The sequence below is a fragment of the Ceratotherium simum genome, chromosome X (assembly GCF_057802395.1).
Source record: "Ceratotherium simum simum isolate JZ-2026a chromosome X, ASM5780239v1, whole genome shotgun sequence".
Classification (NCBI taxonomy): domain Eukaryota; kingdom Metazoa; phylum Chordata; class Mammalia; order Perissodactyla; family Rhinocerotidae; genus Ceratotherium; species Ceratotherium simum.
The window spans coordinates 44,649,330-44,673,899 of NC_141940.1; the positions used below are offsets into that span (position 1 = coordinate 44,649,330).

The 24,570-nt window shown below is 39.0% G+C and overlaps 1 long non-coding RNA gene across 1 annotated transcript; it reads left to right on the forward strand.

Moving 5' to 3' along the window:
• The first annotated feature begins 20,437 nt into the window (after positions 1–20,437).
• On the forward strand, positions 20,438–23,522 carry LOC147911852 (uncharacterized). The gene is made up of 2 exons (XR_015550353.1): positions 20,438–21,874; positions 22,661–23,522. It is a non-coding gene; the product is annotated as an uncharacterized LOC147911852 (long non-coding RNA).
• Positions 23,523–24,570: the final 1,048 nt, after the last annotated feature.

Sequence of the window (24,570 nt, forward strand, 5' to 3'; positions counted from 1 at the left end):
TTTGGTAGGCTAAGTGTGAGAAAATGACCATGTTGAGGAAATGTGTTAAATAAACTAATAGCGGTCAATTTTATTTGCTCCACAAATGCTTTAAAGACTATGGGCATAGAACCATAAGGCACTGTAGGATAATTAAATAATAGCTAATATTTATGAACACTTACTATATGTCTGGCATGGTGCTTTATATGCATTATTTCATTCAATCCTCAAAACAACTCTTACAAGGGTAGGTACTTTTATTCCCCATCTTACAGATGAAGATTCTAAGGCATAGAAAAGTAAAGTGAGCTGCCGAAGGTCACAGCTAATGTCAGAGCCAGGATTCAGTCTTAGGCACTCTGCCTCCAGAGCTTACACACTTTTTCTTTTTCTTTTTTTGCTGAGGAAGATTCGCCCTGAGCTAACATCTGTGCCAATCTTCCTCTGTTTTGTATGTGGGTTGCTGCCACAACATGGCCACTGACAAATTGTGTAGGTCTGCACCCAGGAACCGAACCTGGGCTGTCGAAACAGAGTGCACTGAACTTAACCACTAGGCCATGGGACCAGGCCCCAGAGTTTACACTCTTCATCATGACACAAACCTCTAAGTTTTTTTAGGTCCTTTGTGAAATTATTTTAATATGTTAGTAGTTTCTGGAATATTGTCTGGGCTATGGCTGGATTCATATCAAGCATTCTTTCCCACAAACACTCCATATCAGGGGGCACCACTCAATTCAGTCTAGAGAGAGAAGGGTGAAGTCCTAAAAAGCCTGAGATGAAAACTGAGTGTGTGCTCACATGTACTTGTAGGTTGGTATTGGGAGTGTGGGAGGGTTGGGAAGTGTGTGTGTGGGGAGGATGGTAGAGGAACCCATTTCCTTTCTAGTTTCAGGATTTTGTCTTCTGTATGTTCTTAAACACACACCTTCCAGACCCTGGTTGTTGGAATAAAACTGAAGGGAGCGGGCCGGCCCCGTGGCTTAGCGGTTAAGTGCGCGCGCTCCGCTGCTGGCGGCCCGGGTTCCGATCCCGGGCGCGCACCGATACACTGCTTCTCCGGCCATGCTGGGGCTGCGTCCCACATGCAGCAGCTAGAAGGATGTGCAGCTATGACATACAACTATCTACTGGGGCTTTGGGGGGAAAATAAATAAACAAAATCTTTAAAAAAAAAAAAACAAAACTGAAGGGAGCAATTCCCACTCAGGTTTGTATGAATTCTTCCCTCAGAAACAGCCAATCAGAGCAGGGCAGCGCCAAAGCCCATTCTCTTATACTTCCTCTTGCCAAAACTGCTCTTACGCCCTCTAAGAAGCTGAATCCTAGTTCTAGAGCAGGCCAGGGGATGTGAATGGTTGAGAATAACGGCCCTCCCAGCTGGCACAGTCCTGAGAGCCTAGGTTGACATACGCTCTCTTTCGGCTAGCCCCCTCATGCCTGTACCTCACAGGATCATGGTCCTTAGCATTGCACAGTTGGTTACTACTTCCAAGGGTGGGGGAGGGGTGGGAGGCTGTAGTGTAGGATACCAGGACATTCTATCTAAACCCATGGGGCTCTGTATCTGAGGAGTCCTCAGATCAGTTGACTCTGGACCCTCCAAAATATTTATCTACCCAAGAGTGGGGATCCACATATGCTGAAGCTTTTGCTATTGGACTTTACCACTATCTTCAGGGGACATACATGCCCATAATCTTATGCCTTTCCTCCTGAAGGACTGGCACCATTTGTCACACACTTTAGACCTTAGAGCCTATGGGGTGCACAGTGAAAGTATGTGTTAGGAGCCTTAGCAACAATGCATATACCGTGTGAAACTGAGAAGTAGCAAGGCCAACCTGTAGGAGATATGAGAACTGAGTGTGAAAAGAACACATTTCCATGTATGGAAATAATAACATCTGAATAGCACTTTATAAAATTTAAGGCACATTTGCACACATTAGCTCTGTTACGGAGGTATCATTGTTAGGACAAGCCCTCTGAGTTGTACACATGGATTTGCATTGTTCTAAACTTCAATTCCTCAAACAATTAGTAAACTCTTATTTGGTACAAGAAAGTCCTATGTGGATATCTCAAAGTGCTGTATAGATGCTGAAGGACTCAAAAACGAATCCCAAATATCGAATATAAGTGATGTTGGAGATAAACAGCACTCTCATACATTACTGCTATGAAAGTAAAGTATTGGCACAAGTTTTTGGAAGGCAATTTGTCAGTATTTGTCAAAATTAAATGAGCATACTTTTTGTCTCAGAATTTTAACCTCTAGGAATTTTTCCAATGGAAACATAGACACAACCATGCAAAGAGATATGTACGGGAATGTTCATTGCAGCACTGTTTGTAACAATGAAAAATTGGTAACAACTTAACTTTCCATCTAGAAGGAAATGATTAAATTCTGGCAATTCCGTAACTGGTATATTGTCAAGCCATTAAGAAGAATGGGGTAGATGTATACAGTATGTGCTGAATGGAAAAAGCGAGTTGGGGAACAAAATATATAGGATAAGGTTATGAAGAATTACTCAAAATTTGAAAGCAAGGGTGTGATCGGAAGAGTAATGCCCCCCTCCCCCAAAGATCTCCACGTCCTAATCCTCGGAACCCGTGAATACGTTGTTACATGGCAAGGGGGAATTAAGGGGAGAATTGAGGTTGCTACTCAGTTGACCTTGAAATGGAGTTACCCTTGATTATCGGGGTGTGCTAGATGTAATCATAAAAGTTCTTATAAGAGAGAAGGTGTTGTGAAGATGGAGGCAGAGATATTTGAAAATATTACACTGTTGGCTTTAAAGAGGGAGGAAGTGGCCACAAACCCAGAAATGCAGCTCTAGAAGCTGTAAAAAGCAAGGAAGTAGATTCTCCCATAGAGCCTCCAGAAGGAGCAAGGCCCTGCTGACACCTTAATTTCTGCCCGGTGAAACTGGTTTTAGACTCTGACCTCCAGAACTGTAAGAAAATGTGTGTTATTTTTTAAACCACCTAGTTTGTGGTAATTACAGCAGCACTAGGAAACTAATACAAAGGGAGAATATAATTACTTGATGCTTTAATATCACGTTAAGAGCATTTTCTAACAGGCCTGAGTGTCATCTGACTCTCTAGGTCTAAAGAATTGTAATTTAGCGCAATTGATTGGGGTCCAGTCATTTTACAATTCTGTAAAACTGATAAGATGCAATGGTATTATTTTTTGTCCACCTAAAGGAAACACCACGATTTTGGTTATTGCCCCGTAGGACATTAATCAGCTTTGATTCTAACTTAGCAACCTTATTTTAGCATTCCTTTGTTTTTGAACTGACTATATATAAAATACCAGTTCTCATATCTTCTTTTGAGTTAACTTTGCCATCCTCCTGGTTTCCTCCTTCATGATTTAAAATTAAACTTTGATACATGTGCACTCTCTATTTGTTTAAAACTTTTTTTTTTTTTAACATTTTGAGAATCGTACTTTAACAATAATCCCATTTTTGTAAAAACAAAAACAATATGGTAGTGGAGGGAGCTGGAGGATAATGCTCTAAACTCTTTACAGCAGTTCTCTGGTTGAGGTGGATTTCTTCTGTGTTAAGTAGTTTGCAATATTTGAATTTTGTATAACTACATGATATTTGTAATTAGAAAAATATATTACTTTAAAAAGTAAATATATATCGGGCCGGCCCCGTGGCTTAGCGGTTAGGTGCGAGCACTCCGCTGCTGGCTGCCGGAGTTTGGATCCCGGGCGCACACCGACGCACCGCTTCTCCAGCCATGCTGAGGCCGCGTCCCACGTACAGCAACTAGAAGGATGTGCAGCTATGACATACAACTATCTGCCGGAGCTTTGGGGGAAAAATAAATAATTAAAATTATTTTTAAAAAAAAGTAAATATATATAAAAAATGATTCACACATAGTGTCTGCCCTCAACAAGTTTAAGATCTCGTTGGAGAAAGAGACACGTACTGCATACAACTAACTAGAAATATAAGGCAAATTATGATAGGTGCCCATGAAGGAAGTGGGCTATCATCTGTTGAGTGCTTATTAGATACCAAGGTCCATGTTGGATCATTTCCGTAATTTCATTTCATCATCACAACGATCCTCTGAGGTAGATGCTATCTGCATTTTTCAGATGAAAAGCTGAAGCTGAGAGCGACTTATCGAAGGTCACACAACTACAAAGGGAAAGGGCCACAATTTAAATCCTGGTCTTTCTGATTCCAAAACTCATATTCTTTCAATTCTATCACACTGCCACTCATAGATGTTGGGTCCCATGATCTGGACTGGGCAGGACTGAAGTCAGTGGGTATCTTATACTCATCTTTGGCTCTTTAAATGGGGCGGGTGCATTCACACATAACACAGGGGGAACACTCAAAGGGCCCCTATCTCTAATATTTATCAAACTAGCCTGTGGCATAGTCTGCTCTATATGGTTCCTTGCCCTCCGTGTGCTCATATTCTTGGCTTTGGGTTCCAGTCCCTCCTTGCTTTCCTGACCCATTTGGCTCTGCTTCTCTGACTTACCAACCTCTGCCTGCCTCACTTGACTCTCCCATTTGCTCTTTCCCATTGGATTGGCTCACTTGCCAATGAGACATTCCTCCTGCCAGCCTCAGCTCCAGGTACCCACACCTGCTAGGCAAGCTCTGTTGTCTTCCAGCCAGTCCAGGGGACTCCAGCGTCTCTGGGAGTGGCATAGAAAAGTCATGTGCTTAGGGAGCCAAGCCAGGAATTCAGCGCCAGAGCAGAAAAGCAGGAACTTATTTAATTGAGAATGAAATCGAAGCTGGGATTTGAAGGGTAGGGAGGTAAATAACAGGGCAAATCTAAAGTCTACAGGTGTAACCTGGCCTGGAAACTAGTAGGGTGTTGGGTACTGAGACAGGAACGGAAGAAAGGAGTGTGAATACTTGGCACTAAGTGAATACTTCTGAGTGAGGTTTGGGGTTGTATTACCTAATCATTAGAGCTGGCTTATGCTTGGGCTTTCCCTATAATACCTGGCTGTGTCAGGCAATGAGATACAAGCAAATTGCTGTAGGAGGACTGAGGAAAGAGAGATTCAGTTCTGACTGAGGAGCTGAGGACAGGTCCACAGAGGATGTGAGATTTGAACTAAGCCTTGAAGCATACGTAGGGTTGCCGTTGGTGGTGAGTGGGGAAGTATTTTAGAGGAGAGAATATTATAAGCAAAGACACAGAAGTATCAAGGTCCATGACATATATGTTCACTGAACAGCAAGTAGTTCCAGTGGGGCTAGAATATACTGTGCCTTAGGGGTGAAGCTCAGTGAGAGATGAGGTTAGAAAGATAGACTGGGAGATGGGGGAACCATGGAGGGCCTTACATATATTGGCTAAGAATCCTGAATTTGAATCTGTAAGCAATGGAGAATCATTTGAAGGCTTTAAGAAATTATCATACAGAAAAATTGAGGGCCGGCTCCGTGGCTTAGTGGTTAAGTGCGTGCGCTCTGATGCTGGCGGCCCGGGTTCAGATCCCGGGTGCGCCCCAAGGCACCACCTCTCTGTCCAACGCGAGGCCGAGTCCCACGTACAGCAACTAGAAGGATGTGAACCTATGACATACAACTATCTACTGGGGCTTTGGGGGGAAAAAAATGAATAAATAAAATCTTTAAAAAAAAAAAGAAAAATTGACATTCGGGGATAATGTACAGTTCTATGAATTTTAACACAGGTAGAGATTTGTGTAACCACCACTACAATCAGGATACAGAACAATTCCAATACCGCCAAAGAATTCCCTCATACTATACCCTTATAGTCACACCTTCCCCACACCCCTAACCACTGGCAACCACTGATCTGTTCTCTGCCCCTATCATTTTGTCTTTTTAAGAATGTTATATAAATGGAATCATACAGTACGTAACCTCTTGCACTGAAGGTTTTTGAGCAGAGACGTGGCATATGGCTATTTCAGGAAGATAGATCACTTTGGTGTTTGTGTGAAGGATGGATTAGACGAGGGTAAAACTGGAAGCAAGGAGACCAGCCACAAGAGTTCAAACCAGAGAAGACCATTCCTTTGGCACATGTGGTACATATTTATTAAAAGGCTGATTATAGTTAATGAAACAGCTGTGGGAAGAAAACGAAACTAAACTAGGTCATGTTTACATCTCTATAATGTTTTGATATACTTTAGTATAATTACCCAAAGGATATAATAGTACACACTCAGGCAAAACAAAAAACAAAAAGCCAGGCTACAAAAGAATGTATACAGTATAGTCCAAATTTTATTTTTTTTAAAAAGACACGTATATATATTCATAGAAAAATGTCTGGAAGGTGTACAAACATATACTAAGATCTTAATTTATTATTTCTGTGTGGTGGGATTAGAGGTAATAATTTTCTTCTTTATAATATTCTACATTTCCAAAAGCCCTGTTTCCTCTTCTCCTGCTCCCCGTCCCCCACCCCGATGCCATGAGAATGGGTAGGGTATGTACAGTTCTTTTGTTCCTTTGTACTACTTGTTATAATTGTAGGCATATAGTAGACATGATAAATTTTAATCAGTTATTATTTCTATGTTATGAGGAGAGAGTTGAGGTACTATAATGAAGTGACTTGGCCAGGATCACACAGTTAATTAAGGGCAAATCAGAATGGAATCCAGGGCTCATACCCCTAGTCCAGATTTCTTTTTTAAAAAACTTTTTACTATAAAAATGTTCAAACATACATAAGAGAAAAATAGTATAACGTATTCCCATGTATTATCACCCAGCTTCAACAATTATCATTTTGCCATTCTTATTTCATGTAGTCTTCAAGCACTTTTTCTTTTCATCTGGCTGGAGGATTTTAAAGAAAATTTCACAGTAATTACCTTGGTATGCAATCTGTAACTGATAAGGACATTAAGAAATACACATACCACTATGCCATCCTCACATTCAACAAAATTAACAATAATTCCTCAATTCTCAGTCCATATTCAAATTTTCTCAATAGTTTTCGGGATATCTTTTTACAGTTGGTTTGTTCAGATCAGGTTCCAAACAAGATCCACCCACTGCACTTGGTTAATAGGTCTCTTAAGTCTCCCTTATTTTATAATAGTCCATCCTCTCTTTTTGATGTCACTGGTTTGTTGAAGAAACTGGGTCATTTTTTCTGTAGCCTGTCCTATGCTCTTTGGATTTGCCCAATTGCTTCCTTATAATATTGTTTAACTTGCTCCTCTGTCACCTGTATTTCCTATGAATTGATAGTTAGATCTAGGGGTTTGATTAGATTCAGTGTCAATTTTTCGGCAAGGGTACCTGATGTACTTCCTACTGCATCACATTATGAGGTACATTATGTCTGCATATCTCGTTTTGAGTGATGCTAAGATTGATCAGTGGGTTCAGGTGCTGCCAGCTTATCCCCCCATTGTAAAGATCTCCATTAATCTTTTACCTCATAGTTCTTGCCTAGATGCATTATTTCATTATGGAGTTGCAAAATGGTGATTTTTCTAATGCTAACATTTCTTCTGCATTTATTAGCTGGAATTCTTCTATAAATAAGAACTTTCCATCATCAGCTATTTGCTTACTCTAGGACACAATTTATACAAGGAAATGTAGGATAAATGCTTCATTTTTTAAAAAATTATTTATTTATTTATTTATTTATTTATTTATTTATTTATTTTTATTGATGTCAATAGTTTATAACATTGTGAAATTTTGGTTGTACATTTTTGTTTGTCGGTCACCATATACGTGACTCCTTTCACCCCTTGTGCCCACCCCCTACCCCCTTTGCCCCTGGTAACCACAATACAGTTCTTTCTGACCATGTGTTGGTTTATATTCCACATATGAGTGAGATCATGCGGTGTTTGTCTTTCTCCTTCTGGCTTATTTCACTTAAGATAATACCCTCCAGGTCCATCCATGTTGTTGCAAACGGGACAATTTTGTCTTTTTTTATGGCTGAGTAGTATTCCATTGTATATATAGACACTACATTTTCTTTTTTTTTAATTGATGTTTTAATAGTTTTTAACATTGTGAAATTTTGGGTTGTGCATTTTTGTTTATCCATCACCATATATATGACTCCCTTCACCCCTTGTGCCCACCCCCCACCCCCATTGCCCCTGGTAGCCACAATACAGTTTTCTCTGTCCATGTGCTGGTTTATATTCCACATATGAATGAGATCAAACAGTGTTTGTCTTTCTCCTTCTGGCTTACTTCATTTAACATAATACCCTCCAGGCCCATCCATGTTGTTGCAAATGGGACTATTTTGTCTTTTTTTATGGCTGAGTAGTATTCCATTGTATATATATACCACATTTTCTTGATCCAGTCGTCAGTCGAGGGACGCTTAGGTTGCTTCCACTTCTTGGCTATGGTGAATAATGCTGCAATGAACATAGGGGTGCATAAGCCTCTTTGGATTGTTGATTTCAGGTGCGTTGGATAGATTCCCAGTAGTGGGATGGCTGGATCATAGGGCATCTCTATTTTTAATTCTTTGAGGAATCTCCATACCGTTTTCCATAGAGGCTGCACCAGTTTGCATTCCCACCAGCTGTGTATGAAGGTTCCTGTTTCTCCACATCCTCTCCAACATTTGTTGTTTTTTGTCTTGATGATTATAGCCATTCTAACGTGTGTGAGGTGATATCTTAGTGTTGTTTTGATTTGCATTTCTACATGAGAACTTTTAAAAGCCCTTATTCCCCTATGTATCTCCTTTCCCAACCTCATTCTTTCCATGTTTTTTAGTCTATTTATTGCTTGTCATAACTGGTATTTCTTGCCACAGGCTGCCACGACCAATACTTTTGCCTCAAATGCTTTTAGTAAGCACCACCCAGTAAGCTGCCTCAATCCTTGGAACACTTGAAGTCAGGTAAAACAAGCAAGCCCTTGTGATCTTCCTTCAGGGAACCACCAGACAGTTCAAAATACACATTCACAGTTTTTTGAGAATAAGGTCTATATTGTTTCCTCTGGCACAAGCAACCTGCACCAGGAGTGTTGGCTGCCATCTTCACAGTCGCCACCAATTTGGTGAGTGAGGGATGGCAAGCATGCAATTTAAAATTCCACAGTCCTCTCTTACTGCAATGCAGCATCTTCTTTCTTCATTAAGCTTTCCCATGGTTGGTATATGTTTTTGACTAGATTCCAGAGGTCCTGAAAAGTTTATTTAGACAGTTTTCTAGCTTATTAGTTGCTTTTGTGAAGGGACAGAACCCTGGAATTACCTACTCCACCATTTTCATTGACCTCGGTTTCTTATTTTTTGTAAGAATGGCAATGCTACTTCCAAGCTCTTAATATGCCTGAGCTAAATCCAGATGTTCATTCATTACTTTTTTATGCACAAATTGTCTCATCATTGGCCAGTGGAATCCTCTTCAAAATGGTTTGTTGTCCTTTTGACAGAATCCCAGTAATATTTGATATCTTCCTTGCTTTCTGCTACAAGATATCTCAGGCTCATCTTGTACATTAACTGACTCAGACCTGGATAGCCATTTCTACAAAGGACTCTGGTTCCTTTAGATGGGAAATGGTATTTAAAAGACCAATGCCTGGGTGCTAAGGATATTTGTTGCTGTTGAGTTGTCATTGCTTCTAGGCTTTTCAGTGAATAGAGCTAGGAAAAACATTTTTAAAAATGAAAAATATCATGATTTCATAATGATATTTCCAATGTAAATGTAATAGTACAGGGTTTAACCCAATTTATTTATTTTGTACTTATATCTTTTTTCTCTTACCCTAAAAATCTTGGTTTCTGACTACATTAACCTCATACTTATTTGTTTTATTCTAAATAATAATTTCAAAATCACAATGCCAATATTACTATTCACAATAAAACTACTGAAAGCAGTTTAATATTTCTTTGTGGTTCATTTTGTCCTTAGACCATATATAACTAGGGATGTACAGCCAAAATACTGTGTTTTAAAGTCACTTGTTATTCTCGTCTTTGTGTGATTATGCCACCAAGTTGATATCCAGTGTGGTTCATTTTTTTCAGTTTGTTTTCTGTCTTTAAGGATTGCTTTTTATTTTCCTTTTGATTTAATTTTATCTTTAATTATGCTTCCAAAGTCAAAACTAGATAACAAGGTACATTCATAGAAGTTTAGCTTCCATCTTTATCACTGCACTCTGTTCTCTCCTTCCCCCATCTTTTTTAGAGTTTGGCTAATACTATTGATGTTTCTTGTTGAAAAATATAAGCAAATATGTATGTATATGTGTGTGTATGTGTATATATTTCTCCCCTTTTTGTACACAAAGGTGGCATACTATAAAAACTGTTATCTACCATGCTTTGTTATCACCTAGTGATACATAAATGGCAAGCAATAGGATATATTGGAGCATATGAGGAAGCCATTTGGTGTAAAACTAATTCAGCCTGAGTTTGTTTTTCCAAAAGGGCCTGTCGCCTTTGAATATGCATTGTGTATCTGCTTTAAGCAATTAACATGTCCCAAAGAGAAGAATAAATGCCCTTAAGATAAGGATGCAACTTCCCCCACCTTGGCATTTCCTTAAGGATAAGCATTTCTCCCTAGGCTAGGATTTGATTGCTGCACTTATCCTGTGACCACCCAACTTGAGACAATAGACTTGCCACCAGCCACGCCCCTCGAGACAGCAGACCTGCTCCCTGCTGTGTCCATCAATTGCTATGCTGACAGGGCAATCTGGCAGGGCAATCTTGTGGCTATTATAAAAGGGACATTGCAATCATATGTGATACTTGCTCTTTGGTGGTATATAACCACTCTGTACATGCTACTTCTTTGGTGCCCTTCCTTCCTTAGGGAAGGAAGGCCCCAGGCTATATGGTCCTCAAAAGTTGGCTCATAATAAACTCACCCCCATTTTGATTTATCGATTGATTATGGATTATTTGCGTCAACATTAGTATATCATGGCGATCATTCTATGTCAGTATATGAAGATTATCTTCATCCCTTTTTATAACTGTATATTACTCGATTACATGGATATACTCGGTTTCTTGCAGTCTTTTGATATTACAAATAATGTCACAATGAATACATTGGACATATGTCATTTTGCATTTTTTCCAGTATGTCTTTGGAAAATATTCTGGGAAGTGAGATTGATTTATGTGTGCATGTGTAATTTTACTAGATAGTGGCAAATTCCCCTCCATAGGGGCTATACTATTTTGCATTCCTGTCAGCAATGTGTGAGACTTCAGGCCTCTTTACATCTCTCCACAGAACCAGTGTGGATCAAACTGGTAACTCTGGCCTTCATGGCATGGGAGAGACTTCACCTCCCTCACCACTCATCCCACAGATGTATACTAGAGCTTGCATCATATTATTTTCCATATTTACATACCCTGTGCTAAAAACAAATGGGTTGCCTGGCAGTAATGAGGAATGAAGTAATGTGGCAAGCCTTGGCTTATTATGAGCCACTTCTCAAGCTGCCTGAGGCTGAGGAAGGTTCTGAAACATGTTATACAGCCCTGGCAGCCTGAGTGCAAATGAGTCTGCATTGTCTGCTGCCTATACCAATCATGTGATCTTGTCTATGCCCCTGTGACTGGAGGGCATAGCCCAGTACACACAAGGCAGAATGAGACATTAGATATGCATCTTTATACTTCCCTGAAGTACTTGTTTTCTGTTCACTATTATCAACTTTGAAATAAACCCATTGGACGCACCCAAAAGATAAACACATCATTGTTATTGTTGTTGATACTTCTTTCATCTGTGGCGCTTGCCTTCACTTCCATTCACTGCCTCTCCAAGTGTCTCCTTGGAGTTCTTGCCATCTTGTAGCAGATCAGCACAAGATTCAGGCTTGAGAACTGAAATCTTGACTTTTCACAAGCGTGAAGAAAATGTTTTCTAAAATATCACAGGCTCAGGCTCTGCCCCCCACTCCACCTGCCACATTTGGCAACACTATGAAGTAGGAAATGTTCATTACCAATGTTCCCAGATTTTCTTTTCTAGACCCCCAACTCATTCTTGTGCTCCCAGCCCTTCTTCAAGGTGCCCTCTTTCTGACCTCAGGTACTCGGAGCACCGTTGGTCTCTGTACCCATCAACAGCTTCTTTTGACCATATGTCACCACGTTCCTCTCCCAGAGAGTTTGTCCTCTGGCCATGAAAAGAAAGGCTGTCTTTAGCTGAAGGGATTTCAGGCACCTAGGAGGGTGGCAATGGCAGGATGAAGAGAGGGTATAAACTTGAGAGTAGGGGCCGGCCCCGTGGCTTAGAGGTTAAGTGCGTGCTCTCCGCTGCCGGCGGCCCGGGTTCGGATCCCGGGTGCGCACCGAGGCACCGCTCCTCCGGCCATGCTGAGGCCGCATCCCACATACAGCAACTGGAAGGATGTGCAGCTATGACAGACAACTATGTACTGGGGCTTTGGGGGAAAAATAAATAAATAAAATCTTGAAGAAAAAAAAAAAAAAAAAAATAAACTTGAGAGTGAGACTTTTCCCTGAAATCATGCCATGCAAGTATCATCTATTCAGCTTCTGCAGGGACGCTGACTTAGCAAGCTTAGAGAGGAACTGAAAGCACTTTCTGATATAATAGCAAATTTTCACAGTATCATATCAGTTATTTCTATCTATGGTACATGCTGGGTACCTGCAGCTCGTTAAAGATTTTCCCCAGAGCTGACTTGATGTTTCAATGGTGGTCTACAAGGTGTGATCCAAAGGGTTCTGGGAAGACTCCAGAGCCCAAAATATGTTTTTCACTAGACTTGTACTTTTCTGGAAATTTTTACTCACATGTGAAAATATGAGTAAATTATAAAATTTACTCAAATTTTACTCATATAAAATTTAAATTATAAAAGCATGGTTCTACTTAAAGATGGCAGATTGAACACATGAATTTGTTTTTGCTGCCTCACCAAGTCCCATTTAAATGACAGTGAAAGAAAACCTCCAAGATTTGCAAAATAATAACAAAACTAAAAGGATTAATATACATAATATGTGTGTATAACATGTAAAAAATGACAGTGAAGGGATTTTTATAAAGGCATAACCCATAAGAACCAAGAGAATAGGAAAGAAGATAGCGTTGATAGTATTTTGAAAGCTGGAAAGCAAATGGTGAAGTGGGTAACTTACTCAGCAGATCCGATAAAGGTGAACCTTATAACAATAGTGAGAAAAAACAATTTACACTGCACTGCCCCCTAAAAGGGCCCAGGAATTGACAGCACCTTTGGAAGTGAGAATAAAAGTGGTGCTAAAAACAGGGAGATTGGTTGAAAGTCTAAGAAGCAGATCCCCAGAATCCTTCCCTCATTCCATGCATATGGCAACTGTCCTTTTCCCTGGCAAAAGGTTGGAGATTTATTTTCTGGAAAAGGTAAAACATAGACTCTCTGGACAGGAGGACTACCAGATACAATTGAGGACAAGGGTATCCAACCAGAAACAGGAAGATTAAGTGAATGCTTGCGTATTGAATGTTGATACCTTTAGCCCTCTTCCCCGCTCAGTTTCCAGAGAGCTGGTGGCCAGGCTTGTATCCTCTAGATAGGAGATTGGAAGACTCTTCTCTGGAGAATCAGAAGAGCTCAAGAAGAAAGACCTAAACATATTGATGTTAAATGTTCCCCAATGAAATGGCCCAACTAGATTATCCTACAATGAAAGTCATAACTGACAAGCACCAACTACAGGCTTTGAAGTCTGTAAAAAGTCAGCTTTTTAGTTCCCACTGTTAAATATGGTCAGATGGCTAAGGATCAGTACACATCTGAAGAAAGTCTCTAATATGAAAGATAGATACCAAAATAAACATAGCAATAGTGGATAATACAGGGTTTCTCAGCCTGTTTACTCCACCCAAAAGCAGAGCTTGAGGCAAAGGCTTGCCTGCAGGTGGTTTCTTTTGGAAAGTAATCCCAGGAAACAAGAGCAAGGGACCCGGGATAGTAAAACAGGGAAGGAAGGAAAGGATGCATTATTAAGTTTGTCACTGCTGTAGGCAAGTGGGGTTCTATCTTGACAGTACCTTCTGAGGAGCTGTGTTGAACCTACCTAAGAATTACCCTCCTGAGGTATGAAAAGGGAGAGTATTTCTCCACTGGCTCCCATCCCTCATTGGTCAAGGATGTCAACTACTCTGCACTTCCAGGTTGTGTATGGTGAAGTGCAGAGCTGATTTCCCCAAGCACACCTCCATGGGTCAGAAGAGCCCTAGGGCATAAAGCAATACTTGGTGCAGCTAAAGTGAGGCACTGTCAGATTATTCCTGCAAAAAGCTGGTTGCCACAGCAATGGCTGGGCTAAATGGTGGGCTGAGAGGATGTGAAGCAATGTACACCAGGTGTCTGCTACATAGGGAGAAGAAAAGATAAAAAAAAAAAAACGGTTAGTATTTTTAGAGATAAGACATAAACAAGAATGGGTTGCTATTTTTTTAAAGCAAAAATCAGAGAACAAAAAGATGCTCTTTGGAAATAAAAATATGACAGCAGAAAAAAAATCCATAGGAATGTTGAAAGTAAAGTCAAAGGAATATCCCAGAAAGGAGAGCAAAAAGACAAAGATTAAAATAGGAGAAAGAATATTAGAAAATTAGAAGAGCTGTCCAGCAGGTTTGATATCTGATTAATAGGAGTTGTAGCTGGAAGAAGAAAAAATGAAGGGAATGAAATTATTAATATGTTAATTCAAGAAATTTTCCCAAAACTGAAGGTCATGAGTTTTCAGGTTGAAAGATACCGTGACCAATGAAAGTGGACCCACACCAAGACACATCTTTATAAAACTTCTCAATGTTGTGTTAAAAAGAAGATCCTACAATTTTCCAGAGATAAAAACAGATCATATATAATGGATCAGGAATCAGAATGGCTTTGGATTTTTCAATGTCAGCATTGGAAACTAGGAGATGATGCAGAAATGCCTTCAAAATTCTGAAGGATAATTATTTTCGACCTAGAGTTCTGTACCCAGCCAAACTGTAAATCAAGTGTGAGGATAGAATAAGGACATTATCAGACAAGCAAGGTCTCAAAAATTTACCTCTCGTGCATCTTGTGGTTAAAACAAGAGTTTTTAACCAAGAAAAAGGAAAGACTTGGGTTAGTGGGGAAAAGGTCTAGCGTAAGAAAAAGGCAAAAGGAAATCTCCAGGGTGATGGTGAAGGGAGGTTCCAGGATGACAGCTGCACGCCGGGAAGGAATAGAGGGGAACCAGCTCATACAGGTCAGAAGCTTCAGGAGAGCTATCGTCAAGATACTTGATGTACCTGAACATATGGAGAGGTGATGTAGATAACTGATGAAGAGTTTAAAGTTGAATTCCTGCTGAGTACATAGAAATCTATTTAAAGAAAATTATTAGCTCCAGGAAAAACAAAAAGTTGTGCCAGTAAAGAAAAGTATTCGTCATTCTTCGTGGATTAGCTGCGAATAATGTTTATTTGGCTACCACACTGTAAACACTGGGTAGTGATCTAACCAAAATTATGATATGCCTATATTGGAAGAATGTAGGGAGAGGAAGAGTCCTTGGGTGAAGTGGAGAGCAGGGTGTGTGTAGGTATGTCAATAGACAATATCAAAAACTTAAAAGTCAAGAAGTAGCAATAAAATTATGTTATTTGGAGAACCAAGATAGGTACCAAAAGAGTCAGCCAAAAGAGTTGAAAGCTCTTGCCTGTGGGGAGTGAGAAATTATGAGGAAGGGGAAAGAGAACTGTTTTTAATAACAAAACTTGTAGAACTATTTAACTCTATAAACTATGATAATGTATAACTTTGAAAAAATAAAAAAAAAATTAAAGTATATAAGCAATGTATGCCCGTTATAAAAACTTAAAAAATTCAGAAAAGCAAAAATTAAAAAAAATCACAACGAAACTCAATACTTATCAATAGCCACATTTAATATTTTGCTATATTTCCTTTCAGGCTTTTTATATGCCAAATTTTACATAGCTGTGATTATACTGATATCTTGGGTTTTTTTCTCTGTCAGCTTCAAAGCATATGCATTTTCCTGTTACATTCTTTTGAATAGCTGTGCAGTTTTCCACTGCTTAAATATACTATAATCGATTGGACTATTCTCTACTACTGAGCATTTAGACTATTTCCCTTTTTTTGGCCACTATAGCTAATGCTGCAATGAACATCTTTTTTCATATTTTTTTTCTGTACTTCAAATTATTTTCCTAGTATATATGCTAAGAGTGCTACTGTTATGGACTGAATTGTGTGCCCCCCAAATTCATACATTGAAGCCCTAACCCTTGATTCAACTGTATTGGAGATAGGGCATATAAGTAGATAATAAAGATAAAGTGAGGTCATAAGGGTGAGGCTTTAATCTGATCAGGCTGGTGTCCTTATAAGAGGAGGAAGAGACACCAGAGATGTCTCCCTCCCTGTCTCCCTGTCTCTCTCCCTCTCTTCCTCTCTTCTCCTCTCCCTCTCTCCATCTCACCGTGCATATGGAGGAAAGGCCATGTGAGGACACAGTGAGAAGGCAACCAGGAAGAGAGCTCTCACCAAAAACCAACCCTAGCAATGCCTTGATTTTGGACTTCTAACCTCCAGAACTGTGAGAAAATAAATTTCTGTTGCTTAAGCCATCCAGTCTGTGGTATTTTGTTAAGGCAGCGCAGGCAGACTAATAGGTACTTACTTTGTATTTTAAAGCATTCATATAAAAATGTAAATGTCCCTGGGGATGACTCACACAAGGGCTATTGTCAGTCATTTGTGCCCCAGTGTGACTTACTTTAATATGCTGCTTTCTGATTACAATCAAGTGAAATACTGGCACCTGGAGGTGGAACTCACTGCAGTTTATGAGGGATTGGCAGACCTTCTGGAAATCATGGAGACTCAGCAGCACTTAGTCAATAAATGCCAAAACAACACAATAATTCTGGAAATTATTTAGATATTGTGGCAATGTTTTCTTTTTGCTCAATGAGTTGTATAAATTATCAATGTGGCTAAACATTGCTGGTTCCTCCTCCTGTTCAAAATATGTCCTGAATCCACTCTTTCTTCCTACCTCCACTGCCCCAACCCTAAACCAAGCCACTCTGGTCACATCCTTCTCTCCCATGATCTGTTCTTTGCACCACTACAGAGTATACTTATAAAAAATGGAAACCAGATCCATCTCTTCCCTGCTCAGAACTGCTTTCTATCACATTTAAAATAAAATCCAAACTCCTTGCCATGTTGTATTGTATATGTGCAATGTTTTATATTGTCTATAATTTACTTTGAACCACTTCAGTATCAGCTGTGTAATATACCTTATTTAATCTATTCTAAGATGCATATTTTTTCACTTTTTATCACCTCTGAAATTGAGGTGAATTTTATCATTAATGATATGTCATAGTTTAATTGAGAGCAGTTTTTCTTTGTTGGTGCATAAAGAATAATAAGTCCTATAACCTAGGACATCTTGGACTCATAGAATCAATGATTTAATGAAATGGTGTATCTGTCTACAAAGCCATCTTTTGAAATACTGGTCTAGGGTGAGGGCAGTGGAGGTAGGAAGAAGGGGTGGATTTACTATATATTTTGAAGTGGAGGAGGAATTGACAATGATTATTCATATTGATAAGCAATTTATACAACTTGTACATTAGTTTTAATCCACACTTTGAGGGTGGTTAATTAACATTTGAATTATTCTAATCAGGAATATACACTCAGGAGTGGTTAGTTAGGTTTTGAAAGATCCTGCTCAGGTGTCAGCACCCCAACCCCAAGATGTTCACATTTTTCTATTTGAACCTGTGCTAAAGCAGGAGTTCTTAAACTTTCTTTGTGCAATGGGCCCCTTTGGCCAACTGGTGAACCCTTTTCAGAGTCATGTTTTTAATGCACAAAATAAAACACTTAGGATTATAATTAAAACCAATTGCACTGAAATGCAATTATCAAAATATTAAAGATACAATTTTGACATATTGATGTGTTCTTCTTTATGAACTCAGCAAATAAGATCTAACAGCAGGTCTAGTAATCACCATAATTTTGAAATAGTGATGAGCATAAATGATCTTTTGAGATATTGGCAACAGCTATAATGTGATGTGAAAATATCTTTGATATGTGTTGGTGACAAAGTCGCAGGTATTGCTATGTGGGAGATCAAAATTGGCCACCCTGAATTATGTCCTTTACCTTGATTATTTTCTCTGATGGACATTTGACCTCCCCCAAATTGCCTAAAGAATTTAACATAGAAGATCTGTTCCAGGAAGGAGTTACTATCATATGATGGCTGTAATCTAATGTAAAGTAGATGTTACAATAGGAAAGGCACCAACAAGCCCATCTTATCAAAAATTCTGTCTCTCCCAGGCCACATTCTCTAGGTGGCCCTGCAAAGAGTTGCCAGACAAACATTTACATTTATAAGGGAAATCTCCATTTGTAAAGGTATCTCCCTCTCTGTGCTGGGGGGAAGGGGGGATGGCCTCTCTAGAAACTTATTGGCGGGGAAGATGAGGCCTTACATATGCATACCATTGATTACTGTAATTTCTGTCTCCCTCCCCACCCCCAACATCCTCCTTTGTCTTTAGCTAAAGCTAGTATTTAAGATGAAAATTGTCACCATTGTGGTGAGAAACTCAGTTTCCCTGGTTTCTCCCATGTATATATGTTATTAAACTTGGTACTATTTTCTCCTGCTAACCTGTCTTTTTAATTATTTGGCCAGCCCTAAGAACCTTAAGGGAAAGGGCAGAGGGGGATTCTCCCTATTCCCTGACAGTTTTGGCCCAGGGCAAAAATTTCACTGGCTGAACACTGCTGGCTCCTGGACTACTGCAGCAGAGAGATCTCGGACCCTGACAAGAGCCGGCAGGAGGTGAGAGTTCTTACCATGTCAGTCTCCCGGATCTCTGCCTGCGGGGTCCAATGGAAGTGAGAGTGGTGAGTTTTATTTTTCTAAATTTAGATTAACAGGAGAAAATATTGGTGAAGCTAGCTTCTTGGACTCAGCGACTCTAGGATCTGGTTGGATACCCATTGGATATTTGATCCGTTTCCTCCCAGAAATAGTCCTTGTCTCTGTCTCTCTTTTTGTCGTTTGTCATAAGACACAGGCATCTCTATAAGCCTGTCATCTGGGCTTTTGGTTTGTTCTATGTCTTGAGAGCTTGGCTTTGTGATCTTTCTGGTCTCCGCCATCTGGAAGATGTATGTACTGACGTGCATCCTTGGCGGCCAGTCAAGCAGACTGGGATTCCGGGGGACGCTCTCTTTGTCCAGCTGTGCCTGCTCTCAGGGAAGTTTGTCATAAGGGGTCCCATTTGCGTTATAAGGGGCCTATGTCATCTCTTGTTGTGCTTTCTTATTTTGGGGAGTGAATTCTCTGGATCTCTTTTGGGGACGCCTCTTGCGTCCATAGTTAAAGCTTGGGATGAGTCGCTGTTAAGGTTAAGATCCTACTTGTCAATGTGGCCAGATGATGGATCATTTAAATTGGAAAAACTTCTAAATTGGGGGAAAAAAAAATTTTTTGAGAGCTCTCACATAATTGTTTAATTGGTACCTATGAAAAGGCCAGGAGGAAAAGAAAAGGGGGGGGGGATTTGACTAGCCTTAAGACCCTGACTCAGGTTACAACTGAATTGAGAAAATGTAAAAGTGTAAGATTATAAAGATTGGAATGTTTGAGCTAATTTTATATAAAGAGGTTATATCAACTTAGCCTGAGTATATTTTAAAATGTCTGACTGGGAATACTTCCCTTGTCGAAAATTATAACATCAAGACCTATTGATAAAAGTCCTAATAAAAACTATGTTTAGAGGTATAAGAGGTGATGAAATTCACATGAAATTTTGTAGAAAAACTGATGTTATTTCCATTACAGAACTGGTTAACAAAAATAATAACTTAAATGATGGCTAATTTTATCTAATGTCTTATAAAGTCTTGTAGGCAATCTAAATAATTATTGGGAACAAGTAACTAAATAGATGTGAAAAAGATGAATGTTGGGTGAACTTTTAACAATAATTATGTGTTATGGTGGTTACAGCTTCCAAATTCTTTTTGGTGACTTAAAACTTTAGAGTTTTGCTAAATATTATGATAAAAATTTATTGAGTATCTAGATCATTTCCAAATAAGATAAGATATTAGATATTGCTAAATATAGGTTTATCAACTTTTGGCTTATTGCAGGAAAACTGAAAGGTGTTTTGGGTCTATTAGTAAACATGACTTGTGTTTTATTAAAATATTGTACTGTAAAGTAACATGTTTCCAGAAATTATAAAGTGTTTATAAATTTGTCAAGCCATGAAATGCTAATGTAAAAGAAGGTTTATAATTGCTTACTTAGTTTTTACTTAGAAATTAAGGTTTCTAAGGGTTAAAAATTCTAATATGTGATTAAAGTTACTAAAAATTAATAAGGAAAACAATTCTGTATACAAGGAAAGTAAGATGTATATTGTAAAGAAGGTACAAATAATGGAAATATTTTGTTTGGTTGGTTAAGAAAGATAAATTTGTCCCAAAGTAGTAGGAGGGTAAAGAAAGGCATGAGACAAATTCTGGAGGTAAAAAAGAAAGTTATAGAAGGTTTGTGGAAGAGGAACCCTAAAAACAGAGTTTTATGCATGGTCAAGTTGGCTAAGATTAAACTAAAACCAATTAAGTAAATGAGTTTTAATGTCAAAAGTAAGCTGGTACAAAATTAAAATTTGGTCTTCTCTTAAAAGAATAATTTTTCTTAAACTTTTCATCTGAGAGGTTATAAAAGGTTTCTTTACCTTTGAGTAAGTCTACCTAAAAGACAGAAAATCTATGTTTTGTTAAAATAATTTCCTATGTTCAAAAAAAACTGTCTCTATTAAGGTTTTTTATTTTAACTCTCTGTCTGCCCTTGACTGTTTCATAATGAGCATTGTTTCATACTTGATCAAGTGTTTATGGTAAACCTTCTTAGGTGGTATTAAGTAGGTGAATGTTATTGATATAGACATTTTAAAATTGTATAACATTACTGAAATTCTGATCTGTCCTGGTTATCAATCATAGTTCTGGTTATTATTTAAAGTATTGTATGTCACAAAATTAACCAAATTTCTTTGTCAGTTGCCACTTGGGGGTCTTATTGGTTACAGACAGTTATTGCCTTGCTCTGATGCTTTTGAAAATTGTTTCAACTTCAGAAAAGTTCATGGAAAGGACTCTAACATTTACTCTGCAATACAGGTTTCTGACAAACTATCAGATCATAAAATTGAACTGGGTAAGAAATTACAAAACTCTGATGGAGAGGCTGATGACTTCATAAAGCCACTAGCAAAAAGATCGGATCAAGAATTGATTACACAGGACTGAATGAACTGATGAGGATGATTATAACTTTTATGATTTTTCATTTGAAATATTGCTGATTTTTTTAATGTTTTGTTTTTTCAGATTTAAGGAAAACTTTCTCTTTTTTCCTGAGCTAGCTATGACTTATAGCAATTTGGTAAATGATACTTTTGTAAGTGAAATTGAAATATTTATCTTTTTCTCTCTACCTGATCCCTCCAGAATTTGGAAACTCTTAGTGAGTGAGTATTGTTGTTTTCATGGCAATATAGTTATTTGCATAAGTTCAATGAGAATCTGTTCTCCTTATAACAGGAGACAATTAGAAACATTGGTTATATTACCAAGGCTGTGACTGGCACATCATATTTGCAATATAACCATACAGCTTTTGAGGAATGAAGATTGGACTTTATGGAATAAAGCCACATGGAAATATTGGCCTGGTACCTTATGTTCCAAGCAGCACTTACCAGGATAAGTAAAGAATGTCACTTATCTGGCAGGTACAAGAAACCTCAAAATATTTTGGAGAAACCTCAAGAAGAGAGGAATTCACCCAAATCTGTAGGTATTGCAGGTGAAGTCCGATGACAAGTCCTTGGCTTGACTTTCCTGGCCTTGAGAGGCCTTTGAAGGTCAATCTGAGATTCCTTATAAAAAGTTCCAGCAAAGCAGATTTAAAAGAGCCTATATGATAAATTGCTATTCTTGCTGTATTCATGTAAATAACTGGGCCAAATTTATTGAAACTAGACTTATATTACAAACTAGTTAGTCTTAATTTGGCTATCTTTAATAAAAATGAAGTTGATTTTAGAGAGAGAAATTATTTCAATAGAAACTATAATATACATTTGTGGATATTAGATCCTAGTTTTGTTACTTGTCTTTTGAAGGTTTTGTTTTATATCTGTTGACGGGACTGGATCCTGATTTCTTCTAGTCTCCTAAAATATCTGGCTACAGATCTCCAAACTAACGTTTTTGATTTTTTCCATCATTTTCATTTGAAATCACTGAGAACTGAACCTGCTCTTTTTCCTGAAGCTTTGCAAACTAAAGCTAATGGACTTAATATAAACTTGAGAGATTACCTGATGACACCATCACAGACATTTTAAACTGCAAAAGATGCTTTGACACTGACATCTAGGAATCTTCTTAACTGGCTGTCCTCTGAACTCAGAAACTGGTTTACAATTTGCTCCAAGCATTAACCTTGTTTTTCTTTTGTTTCCATAGAAATGCTTCTTATTAAATACTTGATTGCTTGCTTCCACAATATATAGGTGTAACCTTGAGAGCCCACCTGCATCACCACCTTCTAAAATGAACTTAACTGATGTATGATCAGAACTAAGACATGTGTTCAGTGAGATGGAACAATCTACCAACTCAGCTTCTGGACTATGAAACTTCTTTAAGTTTAAAAGGACTGTGAAACTTTTAGTTTCAAAGGCAGGACTGTGGGAGATCAAAATTGGCCACCCTGAATTATGTCTCTTTACCTTGATTATTTTCTCTGATGGACATTTGACTTCCCCCAAACTGCCTAAAGAATTTAACATAGAAGACTTGTTCCAGGAAGGAGTTACTATCATATGATTGCTGTAATATAATGTAAAATAGATGTTACAATAGGAAAGGGCACCAACAAGCGCATCTTATCAAAAATTCTGTCTCTCCCAGGCCACATTCTCTAGGTGGCCCTGCAAAGAGTTGCCAGACAAACATTTACATTTATAAGGGAAATCTCCATTTGTAAAGGTATCTCCCTCTCTGTGCTGGGGGGAAAGGCAGATGGCCTCTCTAGAAACTTATCAGTGATGGGCCGGCCTGGTGGCTTAGCGGTTAAGTGTGCGCGCTCCGCTACTGGTGGCCCGGGTTCGGATCCCAGGCGCGCACCAACCCACCACTTCTCCGGCCATGCTGAGGCCGCGTCCCACAAACAGCAACTAGAAGGATGTGCAACTATGACATACAACTATCAACTGGGGCTTTGGGGAAAAAAAAAAGGAGGAAGATTGGCAATAGATGTTAGCTCAGAGCCAGTCTTCCTTAGCAAAAAGAGGAGGATTAGCATGGATGTTAGCTCAGGGCTGATCTTCCTCACAAAAAAAATAAATTAATTAATTAAAAAAAAAAAAGAAACTTATCAGTGTGGAGGATGAGGCCTTAAATCTCCATACCCTTGATTACTGTAATTTCTGTCTCCCTCCCCACCCCCAATATCCTCCTTTGTCTTTAGCTGAAGATAGTATTTAAGATGAAAATCACCACCATTGTGGTGAGAAACTCACTTTCCCTGCTTTCTCCCATGTATACATGTTATTAAACTTGGTATTATTTTCTCCTGCCAACCTGTCTTTTTAATTATTTGGCCAGCCCTAAGAACCTTAAGGGAAAGGGCAGAGGGGGATTCTCCCTCTTCCCTGACAGCTAATAAGACTGTGGTCGGTTGACTATGTTTATTTAGAAGCTGATAAAAATAAAGGTGTAATTTTTTTCCCTTCAAAATCCACAAACTTTGAATCTTTGAATTCTATCCACAGGACCCAAGGTTAGGAAACCTTGTACCCAGACTCCATTAATTAGCAGAGGATATGTAAGAAGTAATATTTCATTGGTGAAATGAGTTGTGTTCAAAAATGTGGAGTGGCTAGAAATATTGTCCAGGTGCTTCCACCCTTGCATGAACAGAACATAAGAATCTGGCAAGCCAGCCCAACAGTTCAGCACTCTTTGGCATGGCATTCTAGGCCTCAGACACTGTGTGGTCCATAGAGTACCATATACTCTATGGTAGCCAGCCTGCCAGATGGTCCCCAGTGATTCCTTCCTTGTGTAGTCACTTCCCACACTGAATAGGGATGATCTGTGTAACCAGTAGGATATTATAGAAATGACAAAGTGTGACTCCCAAGGCGAGGTAAGAAAAGATATTGCAGCTTCTGCCTTGCTCTGTCTTGGATCATTGCTCTGAGCTTGCATTTTATGAGAGCATGCAAACAGCCCTATGGAGAGGTCCATGTGGTGAGGAACTGAGATTTCCTACCAACAACTAACACTGACTTGCTAGGCATATGAGTGAACCACCTTGGAAGCAGATCCCGCGGTTCATTCAAACCTTCAGATGACTGCACCCCTAGCCAACATCTTGACTGCAACCTCATGAGCGACTCTCAGCCAGAACCACCCA